General features: G+C 37.9%; 1 protein-coding gene across 1 annotated transcript in view; it reads right to left on the reverse strand.

Annotated features, from left to right (window-relative positions):
• The window catches only part of NRXN1 (neurexin 1), a 1,261,405-nt gene that overhangs the window by 579,108 nt on the left and 671,458 nt on the right, over positions 1–10,839 (reverse strand). The window lies entirely within an intron of this gene.

The following is a 10,839-nucleotide window of genomic DNA, read 5'->3' on the forward strand; positions in this document are numbered from 1 at the left end:
TAATGAGTATAAGACCTAGATTCATATTTGTGCAAAAACCTGGTTCATCAGCTTAAATAAAAGCCTCTTCCTTTGTTTTGATTCTAGTTTTCCACCCTTATACAAACTGGTTACTTACAGATAATACCTTATTTCCTATTGCATAATGTATTTTTTTGTGTAATAAACAAGAAACATCCCTCTTACTATTAGGTCATCAGAAAAGTCATGATGCATTTTTCTATTTTTTTTTTAATGAAAAATGCATTGTGACTTTCCTGAAAACCCAATAATTCATTGATTTCTTTATTCTACTTTTTAGTAAAAAATGAGGAACTGCTCTTTGGCTTAAAACTGCTTCCCAGCTATATAGAAACAAGAGAACGGGTCGGTAAAAAGCGATCTTTTGCTGAGAACAGGCTGTAATTTCTATCATCACTCCAAGCCTTATGCATTTCTTTTAGAAAAAAAAATCCAACTTGGTGATAAGCATGTACTTGCCTTCTGAGCTCTTTTGTGGCAGCAGTAATTAGCTTTAAAATATTCTCTCAAGATCCTGAGACGTAGCACTAAAACATGAGGGTTTCTATCATATGCCAGTAGTTGCTCATAACAACTGGGAAGCTAAGACTATACTGAAACAAACATTTTTTCTGATACATTTGATCAATGTCTTGCCTGACAGCACAAGCCTTCATTTAACCTAACAGTCTAGCTATCTGAATACTTTTACCTTGTAAATTGCTTAAATTATTAACATCCATCCCACCCAGCAAGCTTCCTCTCTTACAGTGGCTATCCAGTTGCTGCCTTTATCGCCCGCTAGTTTTTGTCTGAGTTAATGGCTATCCAATTTTTTCCTGAAGACTTTGGAGGTGGGTAAAGGCAGGGATAGGAAATGTAGAAAAAAAAATTTAGTATGAAAGTTCAGAAGGAAACCATAATTATGAACAGATTAATCTTTGTAAATCAAGATTAAGAGCAAAATGTAGAGCCCTAAACACTTTCTGGTCTAAGCTTTGTTCATTTTGCTTTCCTTTGTTAAAATGCTCTGGTTGGCTCCCTGTGATACACTGAACACCTCTTTTTTTCTTGTGAGTTTGATCTGAGGATTTCCAAAGAAGCGTGCTGCCTCTGAAATGAGCTGTGCCGTCACAGGTAACCCCCGACTGGACCACCCCTGCAGCCTCCCGCACCTACACACACACCTGTTCAAAAGGTAACATTTTTTCCTAGAAGCCCCCGAACATCAATTTACTCATATTATTCAAAAACAGAAAGTATAAGCCACAAAAAGGGAGGGCGCTGGCTGCGCAAATCGTGAACATCCTTATCACTGCCCAACTCTGCATCTCTCAGTGATCCTGGTTGCAGAGACATTTGATTATCCATGCAAAAGGTAACTAACTATTCCTACCTATAGCTTCTGTGTTACCTGGAATTAAATGATATTATTGGGAGGATAGGAGTAAAGAAATTTTACTTTTCTTAGTAGATAAGCTTTTACAAGAATAACTTTGAGATAAAGCTGCAAGTGCTAAAGAAGTGAGAATGCATCTGTTGTGCTTTTAGTTACTGGAACTACAAGATGTCTGTAAATTAAGGTTCTAATTCTTTTGATAGAGTCACACCGTAATAGTAAAGATGACTGTCCTTAATTAAAAAAAAATCATCCTAGTATCTGTCTCCATCTTCAAAGGAAGACAAAAGGTATTCTTTTAGTTTCACTTAGTACAACAAAAATCCTCACAACTTTTTATGTATTTCATAAGTGGATTTTAAAAAGTACATGTGGGGCCGGCAGGTGGCGTGGTGGTTAAGGGCACTGGACTTCCACAAGGGTGACCTTGGTTCGAGTCCCAGACTTGGTGGCTTGCCTTCTCATTTTCCCTCTCTCTCTCTCTGTCTCTCTCTTTCTCTCTGCCCCTCTCTGGTCAAATTGAAATAAATAAATAAATAAATAAATAAATAAATAAATAAATAAATAAGTAAAGTTAAATAAAATAATTCTTTGGGAAAAAAAAAAAAAGCATATGCACTTGAGACAACTCTACAGCAACACAGTGTGTGTTCCTTGTTTCCGCATTCACAACTCCCAGTCTGCAATGACATCTATTTGAGAATGGAGAGAAATTTCAAAAGCATAACTGAGCTCTACCAGGACAATTTCCACATCTAATATAACAATTCTTTAGAGGTCAGTCTTGTAAAATCTTCTCTCTCATTTTCCCTGAGGGATGCAGTTATTTTTGTTGCATTCAGCCCTGAAAAATTCCACTGCAAATTCAGTCCCTGACCCATGCCAAAGAACAGAATATAGCCACCCAAACCTCGAGCTGTTTTTATGGCATGATTCATTGCAAATGGAGTCCATTTCCCATGCCACCGCCGTAATTGACACAATATACATTCTCTCTGCTCCACACAGTACTTCTTTAAATTCACAGCCTTTCTTTCAAGTTTGAAAGTTTGAAATTGTGTTGTACAGTGATAACATTTAATGTATATGTAAGAGAAATGGAAGAGATATTTTGATGTTTTGCTCCTAAAAAATGAAGGAAATACGTTTACTGCTGAGTGTGCAATCTTGGCTCCCTGCTTCTTTACAAGGGGAATACTGACATTACAGTGATGGCTCAAACTAAAAGGGCACATTCCAAATTATAAGCGACATTACCTAATATACCAAACCACTGATACTACTCAAATCTGTTTTTATCATAACAATAAAGTGGCTTTAATAAATAAATAAATAAATAAATAAATAAATAAATAAATAAATAAGTAAAGTTAAATAAAATAATTCTTTGGGAAAAAAAAAAAAGCATATGCACTTGAGACAACTCTACAGCAACACAGTGTGTGTTCCTTGTTTCCGCATTCACAACTCCCAGTCTGCAATGACATCTATTTGAGAATGGAGAGAAATTTCAAAAGCATAACTGAGCTCTACCAGGACAATTTCCACATCTAATATAACAATTCTTTAGAGGTCAGTCTTGTAAAATCTTCTCTCTCATTTTCCCTGAGGGATGCAGTTATTTTTGTTGCATTCAGCCCTGAAAAATTCCACTGCAAATTCAGTCCCTGACCCATGCCAAAGAACAGAATATAGCCACCCAAACCTCGAGCTGTTTTTATGGCATGATTCATTGCAAATGGAGTCCATTTCCCATGCCACCGCCGTAATTGACACAATATACATTCTCTCTGCTCCACACAGTACTTCTTTAAATTCACAGCCTTTCTTTCAAGTTTGAAAGTTTGAAATTGTGTTGTACAGTGATAACATTTAATGTATATGTAAGAGAAATGGAAGAGATATTTTGATGTTTTGCTCCTAAAAAATGAAGGAAATACGTTTACTGCTGAGTGTGCAATCTTGGCTCCCTGCTTCTTTACAAGGGGAATACTGACATTACAGTGATGGCTCAAACTAAAAGGGCACATTCCAAATTATAAGCGACATTACCTAATATACCAAACCACTGATACTACTCAAATCTGTTTTTATCATAACAATAAAGTGGCTTTAATAACAGCCCAGTGCTCTCAGGAAGGTATAGAACAAGTCCAAATTAGTAACCACTACCTTTTTTTTTTTTTTTTTTTTTGGAGAGATTTTCACTGTAGGGCGCGTGCACTCGCCAGACAGACAGAGAGAGACATAGAGACAGAAAGTGAGAAATCACCCCCCAGGGGGGATGGTCACGCCGCAATCCCTTCTCCTCCATTCTCCTCTCGGGATCTTGGGCACACACGCACACGCGCCCGGCATGAGTTTTAAGCCACTGGGTCCGGGACGCGAACCGCGGTCGACTACGTGGGAGTCCAGCGACATAGCCATTACGCTAACTGCTGGTTCCCAGTAACCACTACCTTCTAAATATGTAAAGTTGTGTAACAATAATGAAGTTGTTAGTGAACATTTCTTTAGGACAGACTGCCCATATGCAATATGTAATAGTTTAATTTTAGGGGAGAAATACAATAGATATTCTGAAAAACAACACAAAATTCTGGCAACAAGTCAGTATGTCTCACTTTTCCTGTCAGATTTGGAAACTGTAGAGATGTTTGATTTTTTTGTATTGATTATGAAGTCAAGAGCATGTGTGACCCATTGGGTTGGTTTCCACAGCAGATTTCTAATACAGGAAGTTACCTTTTAGGGAGATTGTCAAGAGAGTATGTGATAATGATGGTATTCTTGTTAACTTTTTTTTCTCCCCAACAAGTTGTGTTATTGTAGCAAGGACACAAATCAAAGGGCACATCGTTTTTCAGCAAATTCAGAAAAATACAAATACCTAATCCAAATCAGTTTCATAGAAGTCTGGCTGCTACCTGCCCTTATTTCGGTAAGTAACTAGACTTTACTTCTTTGGACACATTTCTAGAGTAACATCTTCAAATGTGTGTGTACACAAACGCCTGCATATACGTGCATATGTAATACGTACGTATGTATACACACACGAGACTTCAAAAAGTGAAAAAAATGGAGTTAAAGTACTAGCTTGCCTTGGTGCAAAAAAAGTTTTGACATCCATGCATAGATTTTTGGTGTTGTTTTCTTTTTTGTTTGCTAGAGATTATGTACTTGCCAGAGAGAGACAGAGAGAAAGGGAGAGGGAGAATGCACTCTTTAGTGGGATGTGGTCACACTGCAATCCCTTCTCCTCCATTTCTCCATCCATGATTTGGGGCACATGCACACACTCACACACACTCACACACACACACACACACACACACACAGGCCTCACATGTTTTCAAAATGCTGGAGCTGGGATTTGAACCAGGGTAAGATATGTGAGATCCAGCTCCCTCAACCACTAGGCCACAGGACTGGTCCACATAGTTTTACATTACCCGCATCTTTCATGAACTTTGACGACCTCTTCCTCGTAATTCCGTGTCCTATTAGTTCTCTCTTTCTTTATATTTTTGTTTAAAGGATGGGCCATGGGACTGGTCTACATAGTTTTTTATTACTCACATCTTCCACAAACTTTGAAGACCTCTCTCTCATAATTCCATGTCCTATTCATTTTCATTTTCTTTGTATTTTTGTTTTGCTATGCCTTGAGAAAAATACTTGCATTCAAAAGAGACTTTAGACTGAGAATTTCAAATTTAGAATATCAAGTTTGAAAATGGATCCAAGGACAAGAGGTCTCTTTTGAGGACTGAAGAATCAGAAATGGGTACTCTAAGTCCTGACTCCCTGGTTTATTTTCCTTTCTCATAAAGCCCAACTTCTGATGGTTTCTTCACATGTACAAACTCAGCTCCAAATTCTTTAAAGGAGGTCTTTTTCCAAAAAAAGCTAAGGTGAGATGGAAAATGAAGGTAAGTGGGGTAGCAAGTAGCATGGAAGTTAAGGTGCTAGATCCCACATGGCCAACTGTGTAGTTTGTGTTCCAGATCCAGTGGCTTGAGAATCATGCTGGGTGTGTGTGCATGAGTTCTCAAAAATCCCAAGAGGAGGATGGAGGAGAAGGGATTGTGGTATGGCTGTCCTACCTGGGGGAGAGGGTAGTTTTTCACTTTCCATCTCTCTCTCTTTCTTGTGAGCACAAGCACCCTGTAGTTTTTTGTCTTTTGTTTCTGTGTGTGTGTGTGTGTGTGTGTGTGTGTTAAAGGAAAGGGCAAATTGTAGCTAAGAACAAAATAAGGCACTCACTTTCATCCAGAAGAACTTTTAAAATTTGGCTATTAATTTTAAAAATTCTGTAAGTACTTTTAATTGGCTATTTTGTAAACTGCCTTCAGCTATAACATAGTCAGATATTCACTAATTCTGTCATTCCTAGGGGATGCTCTGATACTTGTGGAATACATAAAGGGCCTAGGTCCCGAGGTGAGTGGTGTCTTGGCACATGATTAAAAGGACAGTGTTTCTAACTGTGGAGCAGGGAACAAGACTGACTTTGCTGAGATTCTGATCTGGATTTGAGTCTCTAAATATTTACTAGCACTGGGCATTTCACAAAACAAAAAATAATGATAAACCTTGCTTTAGCACATATACCTTGTGCTAAGAGGGTTACATTCCTTGTATCAAACACTGCACAAAAATCCAGTGAAAATGGTACCATGTTTAAGCCCATTTGATCAGAAGAGAGTAAGAAGTTCAGCAAAGTTAAGTAACCTACCTAACATTACACAGCTTTCAAGTACCTCATACACACAATTATGTTTGTGAAACATACAAGTATATTATTTGTCTGGATCATATGCAACCAAGTGTAAGTAATAAATTCATATGTAGTAAATAAAATCTATGTCTACATTCTTAGATTTCGGTCTTCACCCTATGTAATTTTTTCCAGCAAAGAACATTTGTGCCAGAACCTTTTTGGAATTGTTTAAGGTTTTCGCCATAGGGTGCTCGCGTTCACCAGAGAGAGAAAGAGAGAGACGGTGAGCAGGAAAGTGAGAAATTACTTTCTGTGGAATGACCACATCACAGTCCCTTTTCCTTCATTCTCCTCTTGGAATCTTGGGCATGCACATTCATGCACCTGGAATGGTTTTCAAGCTGCCATGTCTGAGACTGGAAGTCCAGTTGGCCATAGGGGAGTCCAATGCCTTAACCATCATGTGACCTGCTGGTACCCAGAAATTATTTTAAAGTTCCTTATTTCATATTACATTTAAGATGAAAAGTAGGGCTGGATTAGGGGCTTGGGCAATGTATTGCTTAAGGCAGGCTCCATCTATATGATTTACACAAAAGACTGTGGGCTTATTCTTCTGGTTAACCTGTACCTGCCAGGTGAGCACACTCATGGTCCTGACTAGCAATGAAGACTGGGGCAGTCATGGAAGAGACCCATTGAAGGTGATTGTCTCTGTTTCTCACTGTCATGAGAGAAAGAAATTTTAAAAAAATAAAATTATAGGCAGTAATAATGAGACCATTTTCACCACTCTTCACTGATTAGTCACCCAAGTGGTTGTCAGAGTATACAGTGTCTCCAAATTACAAAAATTATCTTTATTTAAGAAAAACAAAAGATAATGCTCTTGATAATTTAGTTTAAAAAAAATAAAAATAGGTCCAAGACAAATAGCACCACAGCACTCCCATAGTATCTATCCCAAAATAGTAATTTTTCAAAAAAAATCTTAGTAAACTATATTTCTAATGAATAGTTGAAGCAACCGAGCATCAGCTCTCCCAAAGGAACCAGCCTGTTTTTGAGATCATGGATTATGTCCCATCGATTTTACTTTTATTGTGGGCATAATGAAATAAAAAGGGAAAAGAACAGTGATCAGATGAAGGGCTATAAAATTAAAAAGCTTATCAAAATACCTGCTGTAGTTGCTATCTCTTCAGTACTTCAATTATATATCTATTATGAAAATTGCATTGATTTACATATTAATGTTATGCATTTCAGCATGTGCCCTTTATGTTAACACACAACAGAATGCACTCTGTCACACGCATTTAGCCTACATGACTCAGCCATTAAACTAAAATTTGAGAGTGGGAGAAAAAAGAAACAGAATGAATATAGTCGCTCTCATTGTTCTCTTCAATGCCCTGGATTTTAAATTCTTAGCTGTCACTCAACTGAACTCTATTTTTGTCAGTTTGCCTATCAGTCATGATGGAAAGCTTAACCTAGGGTGAGCCACTGGTTTATCTTCAAACTATTTTTTATAATGGCCCCAGGTTCCTGAGGTGGGGACCTATGGACACATTTTCAGTCTCAGTCTGCAGTTGCACTTTAATCTCAATGATCTCTGGGCAGGCAAAAAAGGGAGTCAGCCATTCGGTGCACTGTACCAGCATGTGCAAGAGAATGTCCTGAGATGATGAGGATGCTTCCTGAGTCGTCCAACAGAATGGTCATTAGCCACATGTGACTACTGAGCAGTTGAAATGTAGTTAGTGCTACTGAGGAACTGCTTTTTACATTTTTATTTAATTTTAATTAATTTAAATGGAAATAGCTACATGTAAGCACAGTGGTGTCTTGGCACAGTTTAGTACTTACAGCTACAATATTTAACAGCCCAGTCCTGCGCCATGCCCCAGATTTCTAGGCGGCTGTCAAAGAAGCGAAACAAGAGAAGTGCCTAATTCTTCACAGTTAGTTTCACTTTCTCTGTTTCTAGATTCGTTTTTCTGATCACTGTTGAGAACATCTCAGAATCTCTAGGACTGCATCAGCTACTACAAAATCAAGATGTCTAATTCTTTATAGGACTCTCATGATCATTTGGACACCTTTGATTCTTACTTAAAACTCTTGCATCGGCTATAGTCTCTGTTGTAAATTGTCTCTACATTCGAGGATCTTCCTCCTACTCACTCTCCTTCAAGCTCAGACAATACACCACTTCTGAGTTACAAAGAGACCAAGGCCGTACAATATTAGCTCCATCGATACACACATAACCACCATCACACATCATTTCTCTCTACTCTTCCTATCAAGGAAGATGCCCACACTTTTCCAAAACTCATCCATACTCCTGTGACATGTTATTTACGTTCTTCTACTTCATTTGATTTCTTCTTCATTGTCTCCCTTCTCTTCTTGCATCTTTAATCTTTGTCTACTCACTGACCAAATACAAACAAACAATTCTTTATGATTCCCTTCACTAATCACACTTAACCCCGTCATAATTACCATAGTTTGCCTAGTCGTTTCTCTAGACATCCTGGGTCCTTCCTCAATCACATCTCTGACCAGTGACCTGATAATCACCTAATTCACCTATTTTTTATACTACCTTGATTTTTCCAGTAGCTCTTTAACTGCTCATTCTTATTTGATATTAGCCATCATTCCACTCACTGAAAGTGGGCATCACTTAAGAACAGGAATAATCAGTCCACAGCCCATAGGCCAAGTCCAGCCTGCTGACCATTTTTACATGGCACAAGAGCATCCTTCTTATTTCTTTCTTACATTTTAAAATATTTCACATTTTACTAAGGGATAAAATAAATCCTTTACTGCTCTAGCTACTTTTAGTAGGGTCTTTTATTATTTGTAGTCTTCTGATTCAGGTGTCAATAAATACTAAATTTATTAAAATGTAAATTTATAAAGGTATATATTATATATATATAATATGTATTATATAACTATATATGTGTATATATGATATATACATATATATGTGTATGTGTGTGTATATATTTATATATAAATAATATAATATAATATAATATATAATATAATATAATAATTATAAATAATATATGCCAGTGACATGGTGGTGGTTAAGGTGGATGGATCCCACATGGCCTACTGCACGGTTCAAGCCCTGGACCCAATGGCTTGAAAACATGGTCACACCACAATCCTTTCTCCTCCATAGGAGGAATAAATGGAGGAGAAAGGATTGTGGTGTGACTATCCCCCACAGGGAAGACTTTCTCACTTTCCCTCTCCCTATCTTTCTCTGAGAGTACATATATCCTCTGGTAAATTAATAAAAATACACACACACACACACACACACATATATTTATATATAAACACACATTTATCTTGCATGTAAGTTCTGTATTTAGCTGTCTCATGTGTTCTTATTATCTTGTATTATTACTTAAAATTTCATTTAGTTATGTCTTGGAATGCCCTGGTAGAAGACAAATTTCTTCTATAAATTTTCTCAGCATTAAAAACATTACAGATAAATAATATCTGTTCATTGACTGAATACACTGAAAATGGTGGGTGAAGGATAAAGATAGGTAATTAGCAAGAGGGGAAGAATTCCTTTCTGATTTCTTCCTAGGGTGGATAGACAACAAAAGTGTAGTGAAACTGCATCAATCAGATCACCTAGAAATGGAAGGAAGGAAGGAAGGAAGGCCGGCCAAACGTTTAGTGTGCAAATGATGAACAGGCTGCACAGGTCAGCTGTCTGATACTGAGGCAGCTTTAGAAATAAAAGCAGATGGTAGAGCTTTTGCTTTTTTCTCTTGGCCACAAAACTCGTGCTAATTGAAGTAGCAACTGAGCAAGCTGCTCTTTCACTCCCCTGATGATGTTGATGTTTCCCTTAGGTTCTGATTTTCATATTAAACACTACCACACCTCCTACTTCCTCCTTGCTTCCAGCATCTAAGCCATCTCCGGCTTTTTCTATGGCTGGACTTCTCCCTTCCCATGAATTCTTCATGAAGATGAACAAATGAATAAGCTACCACCACCCTTCAAAGTCTCTCTCAAAACTGAACAAGGTTCCCTGAGAAAAATGACAATGAATCAGAATTACACATCCTGAATCAGAAATGGCATTCTCCTACAAGCTGGATGCCAGAGTGAGGAAAACACAAGGAAATGCGAGGGTCATCTTTAAAGATCTATTCCTGTTAAATGATCCTTACAGTCAATCAGAGCAGCTTTTTCTACATTATGAATTTTTTAGTCTTTCTTTGTATTTTATTTTAGAAAGAGATTTTTGCTATAGGGCGCGTGTACTCGCTGTAGAGACAGAGAGAGACAGAGAGACAGAAAGCAAGAAATCAGCCCCCTCCCCATCCCAGGGGCATGACCATGCCACAATCCCTTCTCATCCATTCTCATCTTGGGATTTGGGGCACGCGCACGCGTACACACACACACACACACACACACACACACACGCCCATGCGCCTGGAGGAGTTTTAAGTCACCTGGTCTAAGACTCCAATCTCAGTCTACTGCGTGGGAGTCTAGTGATGTGACTATTGCGCCATCTGGTGGCCCCAGTCTTGGCTTATTTTATGCATCTTGAAAATATGGAATGAAATTAGTATCACCAACAAAAATTCCACTGTCTGTCTATCCTAGACTGTTTCGTTTAGAACTTTTTCATAGTCATTTACAAAAG

This window comes from Tupaia chinensis, unplaced genomic scaffold (genome assembly GCF_000334495.1).
Source record: "Tupaia chinensis unplaced genomic scaffold, TupChi_1.0 Scaffold000622_1, whole genome shotgun sequence".
NCBI classification, from domain to species: Eukaryota; Metazoa; Chordata; class Mammalia; order Scandentia; family Tupaiidae; genus Tupaia; species Tupaia belangeri.